Source organism: Anolis sagrei, chromosome 2 (genome assembly GCF_037176765.1).
Source record: "Anolis sagrei isolate rAnoSag1 chromosome 2, rAnoSag1.mat, whole genome shotgun sequence".
In the NCBI taxonomy this organism is placed as follows: Eukaryota; Metazoa; Chordata; class Lepidosauria; order Squamata; family Dactyloidae; genus Anolis; species Anolis sagrei.
In genome coordinates, this window is record NC_090022.1 from 9,817,808 (window position 1) to 9,836,736 (window position 18,929).

The 18,929-nt window shown below is 45.5% G+C and overlaps 1 protein-coding gene and 1 pseudogene across 1 annotated transcript in view; both read right to left on the reverse strand.

Moving 5' to 3' along the window:
• Positions 1-18,929, reverse strand: part of LOC132765774 (zinc finger protein 850-like) — a 1,095,673-nt gene that overhangs the window by 238,488 nt on the left and 838,256 nt on the right. The window lies entirely within an intron of this gene.
• On the reverse strand, positions 5,285-14,712 carry LOC132766122 (zinc finger protein 420-like; annotated as a pseudogene).

Consider the following 18,929-nt stretch of genomic DNA (forward strand, 5'->3'; position numbering starts at 1 on the left):
GGGGGAAGCCTTTGTTGAGAGGTTATCACAGTTCCCAAGCCATTCTGGAAGCTGCAACTGCCTGCCAGCACAAAGAGGTAGGTGCGAATGTAGCAATTGGCCACCTGATTAGCATTTAATGGCCTAGCAGTTTTCAAGGTGTGGCTTCTTACTGCCTCGGGGAATCCTTTGTTGAGAGGTTATCACAGTCCCAAGCCATTCTGGGAGCTGCAACTGCCTGCAAGTATAAAGAGGTAGGTGTGAATGTAGCAATTGGCCACCTGATTAGCATTTAATGGCCTAGCAGTTTTCAAGGTGTGGCTTCTTACTGCCTGGGGGGAAGCCTTTGTTAAGAGGCTATCACAGTTCCCAAGCCATTCTGGGAGCTGCAACTGCCTCCCAGCACAAAGCATAAAGAGTAGTCCATATTCAGCTACCAAAATTGGCCATATATGGCTCACATCAACACCCAGGGTTTTGGAGGGCACACTGAAGGTAATGGGTTTGAAAAAAGTAGGGTGTTGTCAAAGACTCCATCCCTATATCACAATTTAGGAGTGTACAGCACAGCTCAGAGATGAAATATTAAACCTAGGTCTCAGCAATGGCTAGGGGAGCTATTGCACAATTAAAACTTCTGCACCAGTTGTGCCCGTACCTTGGGAAGCTAGACTTGGCCACAGCAGTCCATGCTCTCATTTCATCCCGAATAGATTACTGCAACACACTCTACATAGGGTTGCCTTTGTAGACTGTTTGGAAGCTCCAACTAGTCCAACAGATGGTTTATTATTTAATTATATATTTGCAGTATTTCTATCCCTCCTTTCTCAACCCGAAGTTGACTCAAGGTGGCTTACAATGGCAGCAATTTGATGCCACAACAATCATAAAATACAATAACAAATCATTTAGCACATTATAAAAATCTGTACACACACACAAAAATTAAAAACATATAATTTCTAGTGTCTTCTTGTTAAACTTATTTTTCCAGTAGCATCGTCTAGCCATTCCATGTTCACTCTTTCATTGTTCCATGTTTATCTATTATGCGGCATTCCAAAAGCTTGTTTGAAAAGCCAGGTTTTTACTTTTTTTGGAAAGTCAGGAGGGAGGAGGCCGATCTAATATCCCTAGGGAGGGAGTTCCACAGCTGAGGAGCCACCATTGATAAGGCCCTGTCTCTAAATCTTGTCCCTGCCAAGCATGCCTGCAAGGGAGGTGGGATCGAGAGCAGGGCCTCCTAGATAATCTTGAGTTCCCAGACAGTTCATAAGGAGAGATACGTTCGGACAGGTAAGGTTGCTCATCGGAATGGCATATAGAGAGCATACGACCCCTCTGCTACGCCAGTTCCATTGGTTGACAATCTGCTACCGAGCACAATTCAAAGTGCTGGCTTTAGGCCATAAAGCCCTGCCCCAGCTTACCTGTCTGAACGTATCTCCTGCTATGAACCATTACAAAGTCTAAGATTGACAGGAGAGGCCCAGCACTTGGTCCCACCGTTGTCGCAAGCACAACTGGTGTAGACGAGAGACAGGGCCTTCTCAGTAGTGACCACTCACCTGTGGGACTCTCTCCCCAGTGACATTAGATTCATTTATTTACTTTATTTATTTATTTACTTTATTTGTATACCGCTCTTCTCAGCCCTTAGGCGACTCAGAGCGGTTAACAACACAGTTTCAATATACATAGTACAAAATCATTGGACATTTAAAGCAATAGTAAACAATTAATTAAACAACAAACATCAAACATCAATATAACAAATCCATCACGTCTCATCGATACAATCAGAATCCAGTCTCATTATCCTTATTTCGTGTTCCAATAGTCGATTACACTGCCTAGTCGAATGCCTGTTCGAAAAGCCAGGTCTTCACTTTCCTCCGGAATGCCAACAGGGAGGGGGCCAATCTGATCTCTGTAGGAAGGGTGTTTCACAGCCAAGGGGCCACCACTGACAAGGCCCTGTCTCTCATCCCCGCCAGGTGCACTTGTGAAGCTGGCGGGATCAAGAGAAGGGCCTCCCCAGACGATCTTAAAGTCCTAACTGGTTCATAGGAGGAGATGCGTTCGGATAGGTAGGTCGGGCCAGAACCGTTTAGGGCTTTAAAGGCTAAAGCCAACACTTTGAATTGTGCCCGGTAGCAAATTGGCAGCCTGTGGAGCTGGCGCAACAGAGGAGTTGTATGCTCCCTGACTGCCGCTCCTGTTAGCATCCTGCCTGCTGATCGTTGGACCATTTGGAGCTTCCGAGCAGTCTTCAGAGGCAACCCCACGTAGAGAGCATTGCAGTAGTCTATACGGGATGTAACCAGAGCGTGGACTACCGTGCCCCCCTCCCTCCTTCTTGTCCCTCTTGGGACCAAGTGCTAGAACAGTAGAGGTAGCAATTTAGAACGAGACCCAATTTGTGTGAATGACAATGGACTGACCTGGACTATGATTCAAAACCTGAGTGATTTAAACAAATTGTTTTAATTGCTTTGACCATTTTTATTACTGCTGTTGGCATTGAATGAATGCCTAAGTCCCCCTCCGGGGGTGGGAAGGACAGGTTACAAATATGTGAAATTAATTAATAAATAATTCCCAATAATTCAAAAGTACAGGACAAAGAAGACCATCAACATCAGGCATGGGCAAACTTCAGCCCTCCAGGTGTTTTGGACTCCAAATCCTAGCGGCTCTTAGGAATTGTGGGAGTTGGGAGTCCAAAACACCTGGAAGGCCAAAGTTTGCCCATGCCTGTTGTAGACTTCTCTTCTGATCCTAAGCCGCTTCTGATCCTCTTCTGATCCTAAGCATTCTGTTTTGGTTAGACCACATCTGGAATATTGTGTCCAGTTCTGGGCACCACAATTCAAGAGAGATATTGACAAGCTGGAATGTGTCCAGAGGAGGGCGACTAAAATGATAAAAGGTCTGGAGAACAAGCCCTATGAGGAGCGGCTTAAGGAGCTGGGCATGTTTAGCCTGAAGAAGAGAAGGCTGAGAGGGGATATGATAGCCATGTATAAATATGTGAGAGGAAGCCACAGGGAGGAGGGAGCAAGCTTGTTTTCTGCTTCCTTGGAGACTAGGACGCGGAACAACGGCTTCAAACTACAAGAGAGGAGATTCCATCTGAACATGAGGAAGAACTTCCTGACTGTGAGAGCCATTCAGCAGTGGAACTCTCTGCCCCGGAGTGTGGTGGAGGCTCCTTCTTTGGAGGCTTTTAAGCAGAGGCTGGATGGCCATCTGTCAGGGGTGATTTGAATGCAATATTCCTGTTTCTTGGCAGGGGGTTGGACTGGATGGCCCATGAGGTCTCTTCCAACTCTTTGATTCTATGATTCTATGATCCTGAGAGAGGAGAAGGACAGGTAGATGAAGAAGCAGCACTTGGGGATTTGGAGTTAAGTGGTGAGGAAGGAGGAGGAGGAGGAGGAGGAGGTAGCAGATACATCACAGTTTCAGAAACTACGAAGGGAGAAAGAAGTCAGAAGGACATCAGCTAGGTTAGCAGGGAAAACGCTGAGCGATCAGACTGTGCCCCAAAAACATCTGTGCAGGGAGCTCAGGGCTATGAATCAGCAGCAAAGTCAAGGACCCAGTGCTGACAGCAACGGACCTATTTTGGGGGAGTTCCTGTTCCAAGCACATCTCCATCCTAGTGTCCCTGTTTCCTGGATCATGCTGCCCACGTCAGTCATTGGAGAGCAGAAATCTGCATCAGAAGTGGGGAATACCCTCAGATTGGCTGGCTGGCACCACAGTCCCGCCTCTCCAAGGGAATCCTCCCCAGCTGGCTGACGTCAACAGAGCTCCGCCAATCAGTGCACTCCCACTCCCACCTGAACCCCAGCTCAGGTGGAAGTGGGAAATACAAAGGATTTGATTGTATAAAAATGTTTGTGTTGCCTGTATGAAGGATCTCATCTTCCTTTAGCACAGTGGTTCTCAACCTGTGGGTCCCATGGTGTTTTGGCCTACAACTCCCAGAAATCCCAGCCAGTTTACCAGCTGTAAGGATTTCTGGGAGTTGAAGGCCAAAACATCTTGAGAAACAATGCTTTGGCGGCTTACTGTCATCCTTTCCAGTGGCTTCTTCTTCAACTGGTGAGATTTCATTATTCGGGAACACTGGGTTTAGCTTCTTTGGGCCACAGGCTTAGCACAGCTGGTAAATCACCAGCAACGATAAGATCTGTCAACTGAAAGGTTGTAAGTTCGAAACCCCGGGTCGGCATGAGTGATCGACTGTCAGCCCTGCTCACTGTTTACCTAAGCAGTTCGAAAATGGCTTGAGCTGAAAATAGTGAAATTAGGTACTGCTAAAAGTGGGGAAGCTGTTTTACGATGCCATAAAGAAAGATCAGAAAATGCTGGGTGACCAAAAGGAAGGAGGAAGTCCTGACGACTCTTCATTATAGAGGCTGGATGGCCATCTGTCAGGGGTGATTTGAATGCAATATTCCTGCTTCTTGGCAGGGGGTTGGACTGGATGGCCCATGAGGTCTCTTCCAACTATTTGATTCTATGATTCTAGGATTGAGCAACAGCACCCCCAGTGGCTGGACTCACCTTCCTTGGAACCAAAAACAGCTGGACACTGAGTCCACAACACCTCCTTTCTGTTCTGTCTGTGTATTGTCTATACAAAGTGGCACTGAATGTTTGCTGTGTATGTGTGCTGTGATCCGCCCTGAGTCCCCTTTGGGGTGAGAATGGCGGAATATAAATAAAGTGTTATTACTACTACTATTATTAGTCTCGTTAGGTGCATGGATCTATAGGCAACCTGCTGCCATTTCCAGCCACCCACTTAAGGGGACTCAGTATCTGCACTTTGGATTTCACTATCCACAGCTGCCTGGAAGAGACTTCGTGGGCCATCCGGTCCAACCCCATTCTGCAAGAAGCAGGAAAATCGCATTCAAAGCACCCCCAACAAATGGCCATCCAGCCTCTGTTTAAAAGCCTCCAAAGAAGGAGCCTCCACCACACTCCGGGGCAGAGAGTTCCACTGCTGAAAGGCTCTCACAATTAGGAAGTTCTTCCTAAAGTTCAGGTGGAATCTCCTGTCTTGTAGTTTGAAGTCATTGTTCCGCATCCTAGTTTCCAGGGAAGCAGAAAACAAGTTCACTCCCCCCTCCCTGTGACTTCCCCTCACATATTTATAAATGGCTAACATGTCTCCTCTCAGCCTCCTCTTCAGCAGGCAAAATATGTCCAGCTCTTTAAGCCACTCCTCATAGGGCTTGTTCTTCAGACCCTTGATCATTTTAGTTGCCCTCTGGACACATTCCAGCTTGTAAATATTGCTCTTGAATTGTGGTGCCCAGAATTGGACACAGTGTGATTCCAGGTGTGGTCTAACCAAAGCGGAATAGAGGGGTAGCATTACTTCGCTAGATCTAGACACTATGCTCCTACTGATGCAGGCCAAAATCCCATTGGCTTTTTTTGCCGCTGCATGACATTGTTGGCTCATGTTTAATTTGTTGTCCATGAGGACTCCAAGATCTTTTTCAGATGTACTGCTCTCGAGTCACACATCCTCCATTCTGTATCTTTGAATTTCATTTTTCTGCCTAAGTGGAGTATCTTGCATTGTCCCTGTTGAACTTCATTTTGTTAGTTTTGGTCATTCATCTCTCTAATCTCTTAAGATTGTTTTGAATTCTGCTCCTGTCTTCTGGGGTATTGGCTATCCCTCCCAAAAGAGTGGCCACCCTCGCCACATTTATAAGGTTTCTCCTGGGTGTGAACTCTTTGGTGGGTCACAAGATGCTTTTTCTGAGCAAAACATTTCCCACACTCCTGACATTTATATGGTTTCTCTCCTACATGGACATGTTGGTGTTTCACAAGGTCTGCTTCTCGAACAAAACATTTTTCACACTGCTGACATTGCTATGGTCTCTCCCCAGTGTGAATTCTCTGGTGGCGTAAAAGGTGTGAATTCTGAGTGAAACATTTCCCACAATTCTGGCATTTGTATGGTTTCTCTCCTGTATGTATTCGCAGGTGCTTCACAAAATCTGCCTTCAGAGTAAAACATTTTTCACAAAACTCACATGTGTATGGTTTGTTTCTGGTGTGGCTGTTCTGATGCAGCACAAGCTGTGAATTGAGATGAAAACATTTCCCACACTGCTGACATCTATATAGTTTCTCCCCTGTGTGGATTTTCCGATGCCTCACAAAGGCTGAATTCCAAGAAAACCCTTTCCCACACTCCTGGCACTGGTACGGTTTCTCTCCCGTGTGGATTGTTTGGTGGCCTTGAAGGTGTGAATTCTGAGCAAAGCCTTTCCCACATTTTTGGCATTTGTAGGGTTTCTCTCCTGTGTGGACCCTCTGGTGGACTAACAGAGCTGAATTCCCAGTAAAACATTTTCCACACTCCTGACACTGGTAGGGTTTCTCTCCACTGTGGATTCTCTGGTGACCTAGAAGGTGTGAATTCTGAGCAAATGATTTCCCACAATCCTGGCATTTGTATAGTTTCTCTCCCGTGTGTGTTCTTTGGTGATTCATAAGCACAGTCTTCTGTGCAAAACATTTCCCACATATCTCACATTTGTATGGTTTCCTTCCTGTGTGACTGCTCTGATGTAGCACGAGTTCTGAATTGCGATAAAAGCATTTCCCACACTGCTGACATTTATATAGTTTCTCCCCTGTGTGGATCTTCTGATGCCTCACAAAGGCTGAATTCCAAGAAAACCCTTTCCCACACTCCTGGCATTGATACGGTTTCTGCCCTGTATGGACAGTCTGGTGGCCTTGAAGGTGTGAATTCTGAGCAAAACCTTTCCCACATTCTTGGCATTTGTAGGGTTTTTCTCCTGTGTGGACTCTCTGGTGGATCAAAAGAGCCGAATTCTCAGTAAAACATTTACCACACTCCTGGCATTTGTAGGGTTTTTCTCCTGTGTGGATATTCTCATGCCTCACAAGGACTGCCTTCAGAACAAAACATTTCCCACACTCCTGGCATTTGTATGGTTTCTCTCCTGTGTGGCCTCTCCGGTGCTTCAAAAGGCTTGCTCTCCGGGCAAAACCTTTTCCGCACTCCTGACATTTGTAGGGTTTCTCTCCTGTATGCACCCTCTGATGCATTGCAAGCCATGCTTTTTGAGCAAAGCATTTGCCACACTCCTGACATTTGTAGGGTTTTTCTCCTGTGTGGATGTTCTCATGCCCCATAAGGACTATCTTTTGAGGAAAGTGTTTCCGGCATTCCCAGTATTTGAACGGATTTTCTCCTGTGGGGATTTTCCCAAGGCTCACAAAGTCTGTGTGCTCTCCCCAATGTGCCGTAAGTAGTGAATTGTAAGCAAAGCCTTTCCCACACTCCTGGCATTGGTAGGGTTTCTCACCTATGTGGATTCTCTGATGGGCCGCAAGATGCAACTTGTATTCAAAACATTTGCCACACTCCTGGCATTTGTACGACTTCTTTACTGTTTGGGCTTCTTGGTTGGTCACATTGTACAATTTATAACCAAAACCTTTCATAGAAACATCACACTGAAAATGTGGTTTTCCAGCATGAAGTCTCGCATGAGGCACAAGTGCTGTTTTTTGGGGGAAACATTTCTCAGAAACATTGCATTTGCAGAGACTCTCTTGGATGTAACTTTCCTCTTCTGAATGCTGTCTTTGCTGGTGGTTGGTAAGTTCCCATTTTTGACTAGAACATTTCCCATACTTTGCACAGTCATATCTCCAGTTTTCTGCTGCAAAAAAGGAAAAACAGGGGGGGAAATATTTTCAGTAGTTATAGGAAAGGAATAAATAATTCTAAAGACCAATTGATCCCCAAAACAAAAGAAGAGATACTCTGGCCCCTTATTTATTTCTTTACCCCATTTATACCACACCTTTCTCCACCCCAAGATAGGTTGTACTGCTCTTTTTTCTCATCCACAGAAAGAGAAAGCCTTACCTAGAGAGGCCACGATCTCATGGATCTCCACCATGATCTGCCTGTGCAGGGCTCTCTGGTCTGGATCCAGCAAGACCCACTCCTCTGGGGAGAAAGACACAACCATCTCCCCAAATGTCACCAGACTCTGAAAATAAAAGAAAAATATCCTGGCTCATACCTAACTTCAAGATGAGTGTCAACCAAGGTGACATTTATTCTTCCACAAACATCAGCATGAACATCATGGCTGGTGCCTGACAAACACAGGAGCCTCAGCCCATGTCACATGCTAGGCTAAAAGGGGACTGACTCCAAAGAAACATCACACTACAACTAATAAAGCATCATGGATCTTACACAGCAGGATTTGATCCAGGGGAAGGCAACTGCAACTTGCATTTCAGTGTGCTAGAAGGGATACTATTTCCCATCCAATGGTCCATCTTGACCAATTTTCAGATACTTTTTATGTGTGTGTCATGTGTAAATGTATATGTAACACAATTTAAAGGATATTAAAAGGTTCAAATTAAAACTACCCAGACTGGTTCCAATGTTATTTCATTAAGAAGCATCCTCCTTACCTGATAGGGTTCTGCTCCATAACAAAAAGGAAGAAGAGACAACTGAGGACTTCTTGGGGGTCTCATTTCAGACTCTGGGAAATATCAAGGTGGGGGAAAACTGGTCACATATGCTTGTGTCAACCTTAAACACTCACTTGGAAACAAAGACATACTTCAGTTAAACTCTCTGTAAGAGACAAGCTGTTTTGTGCAAAGTCATTTTACGTTCACCTTACCCTTATTTCCTCTTCTCTTCTGTGTATCTATTTTAGTAGCATATGCATTGGAGCCCCCGGTGGCGCAGTGGGTTAAAGTGCTGAGCTGCTGAACTTGCTGACTGAAAGGTTGCAGGTTTGAATCTGGGGAGCAGGGTGAGCTCCCGCGGTTAGCTCCAGCTACTGCCAACCTAGCAGTTCGAAAACATGCAAATGCAAGTAGATCAATAGGTACTCCTCCGGCGGGCAGGTAATGGTGCTCCGTGCAGTCATGCTGGCCACATGACCTTGGAGGTGTCTATGGACAACTCTGGCTCTTCGGCTTAGAAATGGAGATGAGTACTAACTCCCAGTGTCGGAGACGACTGGACTTAATGTCAGGGGAAAAGCTTTACCTTTACCTATGCATTGGAAGGATGATTAAAATATTGCTGATGATTAAAATATTACTGTTTTATCATGTAGTCTTGTGCTTGCTCCATCAGTGCTTAACATTTGCACAAATGATCAGCAACTGCTAGGAAGGACAGAGAGTTTAATCTATGCTGACGATGATGCCATCACCGCTCAAGCAGGGAGCTTTGGGAAGTAATAGAAATTATCCTCTCAGACATGAGAAAGGCAAACCACAAGTGAACAAATTTTGCCAAGGAAACCCCTTAGGGCAGTGTTTCTCAATCTGGGGTCAGGATCCTGGGGGGGGGGGTCACAAGGGGGTGTCAGAGGGGTCACCAAAGACTATCAGAAAGCACAGTATTTTCTGTTGGTTACTGGGGTTCTGTGTGGGAAGTTTGGTCTAATGCTATCGTTAGTTGGGTTCAGAATGCTCTTAGATTGTAGGTGAACTATAAATCCCAGCAACTACAGTTCCCATATGACAAGTCTACTTTCCCCAAATTCCACCAGTGTTCACTTGTGGGCATATTGAGTATATTGAGATCCATCATTGTTTGTATCCACAGACTCTCTGGATGTAGGTGAACTACAAGTCCAAAACTCAAGGTCAATGCCCACCAAACCCTTCCAGTATTTTCTGTTGGTCATGGGAGTTCTGTGTGCCAAGATAGGTTCAATTCCAATGTTGGTGGAGTTCAGAATGCGCTTTGATTGTAGGTGAACTATAAATCCCAGCAACGACAATTCCCATATGACAAGTCTACTTTCCCCAAATTCCACTAGTGTTCACTTGTGGGCATATTGAGTATATTGAGATCCATCATTGTTTGTATCCACAGACTCTCTGGATGTAGGTGAACTACAAGTCCAAAACACAAGGTCAATGCCCACTAAACCCTTCCAGTATTTTCTGTTGGTCATGAGACTTCTGTGTGCCAAGATAGGTTCAATTCCAATGTTGGTGGAGTTCAGAATGTGCTTTGATTAATCATAGAATCATAGAATCAAAGAGTTGGAAGAGACCTCATGGGCCATCCAGTCCAACCCCCTGCCAAGAAGCAGGAATATTGCATTCAAATCTCCCCTGACAGATGGCCATCCAGCCTCTGATTGTAGGTGAACTATAAATCCTAGCAACTATAACTACCAAATGACAAAATCAGTCCTCCCCAACCCCACCAGTATTCAAATTTGGGCGTATTGGGTATTCGCATATCAGATATATCATATATTTACATTAAGATTCATAACAATAGCAAAATTACAGTTGTGTTATGGTTGGAGGTCACCACAACATGAAGAACTGAATTATGTGGTCGCAGTGTTAGGAAGGTTGAGAAACACTGCCGTAAAGTCATCATAACCCAAAAACAACTGGAAGGCACACAACAACAAATAGACCCACAAGATTGTGGACAAGGGTGCTTGTCCTTACCTTGCAACGTTGTACCTCCTTCGCTCTCCTGATTGACCACTCTCCACTGGGGACTCTGTCTGGTGTCCAATGGAGCCTCCTCTACCGCAGGGAGTTCAGGTGGAGCTTTTACCAAGGGATTTGTGACCTGAAACAGCAGTGGAGATTTAAGACGTGGACAGAGGAGAAACATGAGAACATGGGCATGTCTTGGGGAAAGGGTTTGGATGTGTGTGGATTGAGACATCCACCCACCTCACAATTTCACCGCCTAACAAGGTGAATCCTCCCCACACCCTTCTTTACCAAAATCAAATCTGAAGGGAGGGGGCACCCACATTTTAGCAAACCTCTTGAAGTCATTGGAGGATTTAAAACAGGGATCATCAGACCTACAACCTGCTCACCAGGAGGAAATGTTCTCACCAGCTGTTTTTTCTGTTTCTTGGCCTCTGCCTGACTCAAAAGATAACCTTCCGTCAGAGCCACCGCCTGGGAACTGGTCTGCGCCCCACATTCCCTGACCCAGCTGGCCATCTCTGGGGGAAGAATGGTCAGGAACTGCTCCAGGATCACGAGGTCCAGGATTTGAGTCTTGGTGTAACGCTCTGGCTTCAGCCATTGACAACAGAGATGATGGAGTTGGCTGCAAAGCTCTCGGGGGCCCTCAAACATATCAAAGGTGAACTGCTTGAAGTGCTGGCTCTGTGGATCTGATCCGATCAGGTCCTTCCACAGTAATTTCTGGACTTTTCCGTCTTCAGGACCAGTTAAGTCTGGCTCATCCATTTTTGTTTTTCATGCCAAGAGAGTCATATTATGCTATTCCTTCTTCTGATTCAGAGCAAAGATTCTCCAAGAAACACCCTGTGAATCCAATACATTGTTGTGTTATAATTGATATTATCAGACATTTAGAGAACACCTATACCAGAATAATCATTCTGTTGTACACTGTTAAGAATTATTATCCCGGTATAGGTACCCTGGAGGTCCCGGTGGCGCAGCAGGTTAAACCGCTGAGCTGCTGAACTTACTGCCCGAAAGGTCAGCGGTTTGAATCCAGGGAGTGGGATGATCTCTAGCTGTTAGCCCCAGCTTCTGCTAACCTAGCAGTTTGAAAACATGCAAATGTGAGTAGATCAATAGGTACTGCTTCTGCGGGAAGGTAATGGCACTCCATTCAGTCATGCAGGCCACATGACCTTGGAGGCATCTATGGACAACACCGGCTCTTTGGCTTAGAAATGGAGATGAGCACCAACCATAGAATCATAGAATCAAAGAGTTGGAAGAGACCTCATGGCCCATGCAGTCCAACCCCCTGCCAAGAAGCAGGAATACTGCATTCAAATCACCCTTGACAGATGGCATATAATGGCCTGACATTGCCTAGAGCAAACTTTTGTTGAGAGGTGATTAGAGGCCATTATATGCTAATCAAGGTGGTCAGTTGAAACATTCACACCTAGCTCCAGCAGACAAGAGTCCTTTGTCTCACCCTGGTCATTCCACAGATATATAAACCCTTTTTCCTAGTTCCAACAGACCTCACTACCTCTGAGGATGCTTGCCATAGATGCAGGCAAAATGTCAGGAGAGAATGCCTCTAGACCATGGCTATATAGCCCGAAAAAACCTACAACAACCCAATAACATCAACAATAATATAACTTTATTCATACCCCACCACCATCTCCCCAAGGGGACTCGGGGCAGCTTACATGAGGCCAAACACAACAATACAGTAAAACAATATAACACAAGAACACAACAGGAAAGCCATGCTACCCCTCTATTGGTCAGACCACATCTGGATTCACACTGTGTCCAATTCTGGGCATCACAATTGAAGAGATATATGGACAAGCTGGAATGTGTCAGAGGAGGATGACTAAAATGATCAGGGGTCTGGAGAACAAGCCCTATGAGGAGTGGCTTAAAGAGCTGGGCATGTTTAGCCCACAGAAGAAAAAGCTGAGAAAAGACATGATTAGGGTCATGTATAAATATGTGAGGGTAGGAGCAATCTTGTTTTCTGCTGCCATGGAGACTAACATGTGGAACAATGGCTTCAAACTATAGGAAAGAAAGGAGATTCCACCTGTACATTAGGAAGAACTTCCTATCTGTGAGAGCTGTTCAGCAGTAGAATTCTCTCTCTCTCTCTCTTCCCTGGAGTGTGGCAGAGGCTTTTAAGCAGAGGCTGGATGGCCATCTGTCAGGGGTGCTTTGAATGCGATTTTCCTACTTCTTGGCAGAATGGGGTTGGACTGGATGGCCCACGAGGTCTCTTCCAACTCTGTGATTCTATGAAAATTGTTAGAACCATGAATTTGGACTTATCTCTCTCTCTCCTCACATCTGCTTTTTTGTAAGGGGACTTGTGTAGCAATAAAGCTGCAGGACTGGAGAGTCCTCCCTCCCTCCCTGTTCCTTTTCCTTATCACATTTTTGCCAGTGATGTATCAAGAGCGCCTTGAGCACTGGGATTGTGGCACAGCTGGCTGAGTGTCAGCTGCATTAAGATCACTCTGGTCATGAGTTCGAAGCCAGCCCGGGTTGGAGTGGGTTTCCAACCAATTGTGTGTAGCCTGTTGTCAACCTTTGCAACCCGAAAGACAGTTGCATCTGTCAAGTAGGAAAATTAGGTACTACCTTAAAGTGTGGGGAGGCTAAATTAACTGATTTATGAGACCATAAAGAAGACTCCAGCAAAGCATTCCAGCGGGGAAGCATGCGGGGAATGCGGAAGTGCTTCATCAGCGTCGCAGATGGACGATGAAAGCGATAGCTCCCCTGGCGGCCAGAAAAAGTTAAATAGCCTCTGTGTATGTCTGTATTATGTTTGTATGTCAAAAATGGGCATTGAATGTTTTCTATATATGTGTACACTGTAATCCGCCCTGAGTCCCCTGCGGGGTGAGAAGGGCGGGAATAAAGCTGTAAATAATAAATTGAGAAAATGTTGTGAATCTTGGATGTGTAGCTAGCCCTCTTTCTGCAAAGAGGGAAGGCCTACTCAGCAGTTGAGTAAGAGAAGACCAGGGCTGATGCTCTTACTAATTTGGGGTCTGCACCCCATGTGCTGCCAGTAAGTTTTCACAGGATGGTATTGCATGCAGCTCCTTTGTGGTTATGGGTGTTTGCATGTGACTTCAAGTTGCTATGCTATTTACTAGATAAACTGGGGAAGTCACACTCTCTCAGCCTACAGGGGAGACACTGCAAAGGTTATCCAATTCAATACACCGGGCACAATTCAAAGTGCTGGCTTTAGCCTTTAAAGCCCTAAATGGTTCTGGCCTGACCTACCTGTCCGAACGCGTCTCCTCCTATGAACCAGTTAGGACATTAAGATCGTCTGGGGAGGCCCTGCTCTTGATCCCGCCGGCTTCACAAGCACGCCTGGCGAGGACGAGAGACAGGGCCTTCTCAGTGGTGACCCCTTGGCTGTGGAACGCCCTTCCTGCAGACATTAGATCGACCCCCTCCTTGCTGGTATTCCGGAGGAAAGTAAAGACCTGGCTGTTTGAACAGGCATTCGACTAAGCAGTGTGATTGATTGACTGACTATCGGAACACGGAATATCGGATAACGAGTTTGGATTCTGATTTCATTGACGAGACCTGATGGATTTGTTGTATTGATGTAGTGATGTATTGATATTGATGTTTAATGATTTGTGATGCTATTGCTTTTAAATGCTTAATGATTTTGTATTGTGTATACCTAAATTGTTGTAAACCGCTCTGCGTCGCCTAAGGGCTGAGAAGAGCGGTATACAAATAAAGTAAATAAATAAATAAATAAGTAAATACACAATCAAAGCACTCCTGACAGATGTCCATCCAGCCTCCTTGGAATCAATGTTGCCCAGACAAGCCTAGGAAACTACTTAACAGGGCACTTGGGCCTTCCCTCCAGGTGTTTTGGACTCCAACTCCCACAATTCCTAACAGCCTGCCGGCTGTTAGGAATTGTGGGAGTTGGAGTCCAAAACACCTGGAGGGAAGGCCCAAGTTGGCCCAGGCCTGATCTATATTATTGAATTAATGCAGTTTAAAATCACCAAATGCATTTCCACAGTCATGGCAAACATACCAGAGTTCCCCTACCTTTCCTCAGGAAGAGCTTGAACAACAGGACCTCTTCCTTGATTTGGAAACGCCCACCGGAAGGGCCCTTTTTCTAAGAGGCACACCAACTCTCTTCCGGTCCATCTTTTCGCTGATTGGCCAGCCAGCCTTGTTGTTTACCTTGCACGTGGCAAACAGCTCCTTAGCAACGCGGGGCGGGGCCCGGTCTCTGATTGGGCGGCGAGGAGGAAGACTGGCAGCTCTTTCATCCTATCGTGGCATTGCATTCTTGCACTCAGGGGATGGATGGTTTGTTATGATGTGCAGACCGTCCTAGTGTAATTGTGATTGTCAATTTTGGAAATTACTTATCAGGGCAGGCCTGGGCCAACTTGGGCCTTCCCTCCAGGTGTTTTGGACTCCAAAAAAAGCATGGGGTGCTTTAGCCAAATTAATAATAATAATAATAATAGGTTGTTGTAGGTTTTTCCGGGCTATATGGCCATGTTCTGGAGGCAATTTTTCTCCTGACGTTTCGCCTGCATCTATGGTAAGCATCCTCAGAGGTAGTGAGGTCTGTTGGAAGTAGGAAAAATGGGTTTATATATCTGTGGAATGGCTGGGGTGGGGCAAAGAGCTCTTCTCTGCTGGAGCTGGGTGTGAATGTTTCAACTGACCACCTTCATTAGCATTTGAAGGCCTGGCTGAGCCTGGGAAGATCTTTTGTTGAGAGGTGTTAAGCTGTGCCTGGTTGTTTCCTCTCTGCTGTTTTGCTGTTGTAATTTTAGAGTTTTTTAATACTGGTAGCCAGATTTTGTTCATTTTCATGGTCTCCTCCTTTCTGTTGAAATTGTCCACATGCTTGTGTCTTTCAATGGCTTCTCTGTGTAGCCTGACATGGTGGTTGTTGGTGTGGTCCAGCATTTCTGTGTTCAGCTTCCCTCTGCGGTCAGTGGCTCCCTTGAGGTATGGCAGGAACACTTTTCCTCTGGGTGGATCTTCATCTTTACTCTCGTGACTGCAGAGGGAAGCTGATGAGGAAACACAACATACAAACAATCTACAAACCCACTGAGAAAATCCAACAAATGCTACGTTCAGCAAAGGACAAGAGGGATCCTCTCACTTCTGCCGGAGTCTACCGTATACCATGCAGCTGTGGACAAGTCTACATAGGGACCACCAAACGCAGCATTGCCCAGACACACATCAAGGAACATGAAAGGCACTGCAGACTACTTCAGCCAGAGAAATCAGCCATAGCAGAGCACACGATGAACCAGCCTGGACACAGCATATTATTTGAGAACACAGAAATGCTGGACCACACCAACAACCACCATGTCAGACTACACAGAGAAGGCATTGAAATACACAAGCATGTGGACAATTTCAACAGAAAGGAAGAGACCATGAAAATGAACAAAATCTGGCTACCTGTATTAAAAAAAACTCTAAAATTACAACAACAAAACAACAGAGGGGAAACAAACAGGCACATAAAATCACTCTCAACAAGAGATTCCCCCCAGGCGCTTCCAGACCATTGAATGCTAATCAAGGTGATCAGCTGAAACATTCACAGCTAGCCCCAGCAGACAAAAGTCCCTTGTCTCACCCTGGTCATTCCACAGATATATAAACCCATTTTTCCTACTTCTAACAGACCTCACTACCTCTGAGGATGCTTGCCATAGATGCAGGTGAAACGTCAGGAGAAAAATTGCCTCCAGAACATGGCCATATAGCCCGGAAAAACCTACAACCCAGTGATCCCGGCCATGAAAGCCTTCGACAATACAATAATAATAATAATAATAATAAATCATTAAGAATTTCATTATAATACTAATCTTCTGTATATATAAAAATGTAATGTGGCCCTCCCTTCTAGTGTTTTCTGTTGGTCATGGGAGTCCTGTGTGCCACATTTGGTTCAATTCCATCATTGGTGGAGTTCAGAATGCTCTTTGATTGTAGGTGAACTATAAATCCCAGCAACTACAACTCCCAAATGAAAAATTAATATTTTTTGAGTGATGGTCACTCTTTGGGTTAGTAGGGGTCTTGTGGCCAAATTTAGTGTCAATATGTCCAGTGGTTCTTGAGTTATGTTAATCCCGCAAACAAACATTCCATTTTTATTTACCAGTATTGAGATTTTATTAAGATTTTCACAAGAAATTAAGGAAACAAAGCCAAAGAATCCAATAAAAAATAATCCCATAATATTCCCACTACATAAACATCCCAACGAAAACTTAAGGCACTGGTTTTAATAGCATAAATTGTGTGTGTGTGTATTCATTCAATCCTACACATGGCTGGATTAAGGCCTTTAGAGGTCCTGGGAGTTTTAGTTTCACAAGGTCTTTCACCTTCACTGGCATGTCAGGCTACAGCTACCAAAGTAGTGTCAAACTGCATTAATTTGACAATGTAGATGCATGCTCTGTAACAAAATATTTTGAAACGGCTGTATGGATTTGCTGGTTGGTCATAATATCTGCTTCCTGAGCAAAACTTTTCCTTGGAATTTCTGAGCTTTCTCAACCATGTGGATTTTACGATGCTTCGGAAAACGCACCTTAGAGCCAAAACATTTCCTGCATAAGTCCCTTCTCCCACCATGGACATTCCAGAGATATATATTCACTCCACTTGCCTCACTTCCAACAGACCTCTGAAGATGCCATTAGCCACAGATGCAGGCAAAACGTCAGGAGAGAATGCGAGTCCAACCAAACACGGTCTAGACCAGTGGTTCTCAACCTGGCGTCCCCAGATGTTTTTGGCCTACAACTCCCAGAAATCCCAGCCAGTTTGCCAGGATTCCATCTGAACATTAGGAAGAACTTCCTGACTGTGAGAGCCGTTCAGCAGTGGAACTCTCTGCCCCGGAGTGTGGTGGAGGCTCCTTCTTTGGAAGCTTTGAAACAGAGGCTGGATGGCCATCTGTCAGGGGTGATTTGAATGCAATATTCCTGCTCTTTTGCAGGGGGTTGGACTGGATGGCCCATGAGGTCTCTTCCAACTCTTTGATTCTATGATTTCTGGGAGTTGAAGGCCAAAAACATCTGGGGATCCCAGGTTGAGAACCACTGGTCTAGAGATTATTTAAGAGTCTATTCCACAGCAATGAAGGTGGCAAAAATGGTTTATTGCTACAAACATTGCATCTGCAAAGAACCGCCCAGGAGAACTGTTTCGCGTGGTCAGGGGGCTTCTAAACCTTGTTCACCTGGGGACCCCTGACCAATCAGCAGTTCATTGAGAAGAGTTTGCAAAGTTCTTTGCAGATAGAGTCTTTGCAGATACTGACTTAGACGCCAGTATTAATGCAGTCTCCGTGAATGTGACTGAGACACCTGCTTGTCCTTGTTTAATGGATTCTTTTCAGCTGTTTTTGGCTCGAGGATGTGGGCAAGATCTTAGAGAGGAATGAGACCAACCGCTTGTTCTCTGGCCCCTTGCCTGTCAAATCTCCCCTTTTGGGGCAAGGTTCTAGAGAAGGTGGTGGCCTCACAACTCCAAAGTTTCTTGGATGAAACTGATTATCTGGATCCATTTCAATCCGGTTTCCAGCCTGGTTACAGAACTGAAACGGCATTGGTCGCCTTGGTGGATGACCTACAAAAAGGAGCTAGATGGGGGGAGTGTGTTCCTGCTGGTTCTCCCAGACCTCTCCGTGGCTTTTCATACTATCGACCATAGTATCCTTCTGGACCGTCTCTCGGGGATGGGGCTTGGGGGCACTGTTCTGCAGTGGCTCCAATCCTTTCTGGAGGGGCAGACACAGATGGTGGAGCCGGGGGACTCCTGTTTGACTCCCTGGCCGGTGGTCTGTGAGGTCCCCCAGGATTCCATTCTGTCCCCCATACTATTTAACGTTTGCATTAAACCACTAGGAGAGATCATCTGGAGTTTTGGAGTTCAGTGCCAAATTTAAGCAGACAATACCCAAGTCTATTACTCCTTTCCACCAAAAGCCAAGGACTCCGTTTTGGTCCTGAACCGGTGCCTGTCATCAGTAATGGACTGGATGAGGACCAACAAGCTGAAATTAAATCCAGACAAGACAGAGGTAGTCCTGGCCAGTCGTAAGGCGGATCAGAGTGTGGGATTACAACCTGTGTTGGATGGGGGCCACACTCCCCCCGAAGACACAGGTTTGCAGCCTAGGGGTGATCCTGAATTCATCGCTGACCCTGGAAGCTCAGGTATCCGTGGTGGCCAGGAGCGCCTTCGCACAGTTAAAACTTGTGCGTAAAGTGTACCCATACTTTGAGAAGCCTGACTTGGTCATGGTATTCTGTCACAAAAAATGATGTGCAGATTTGATA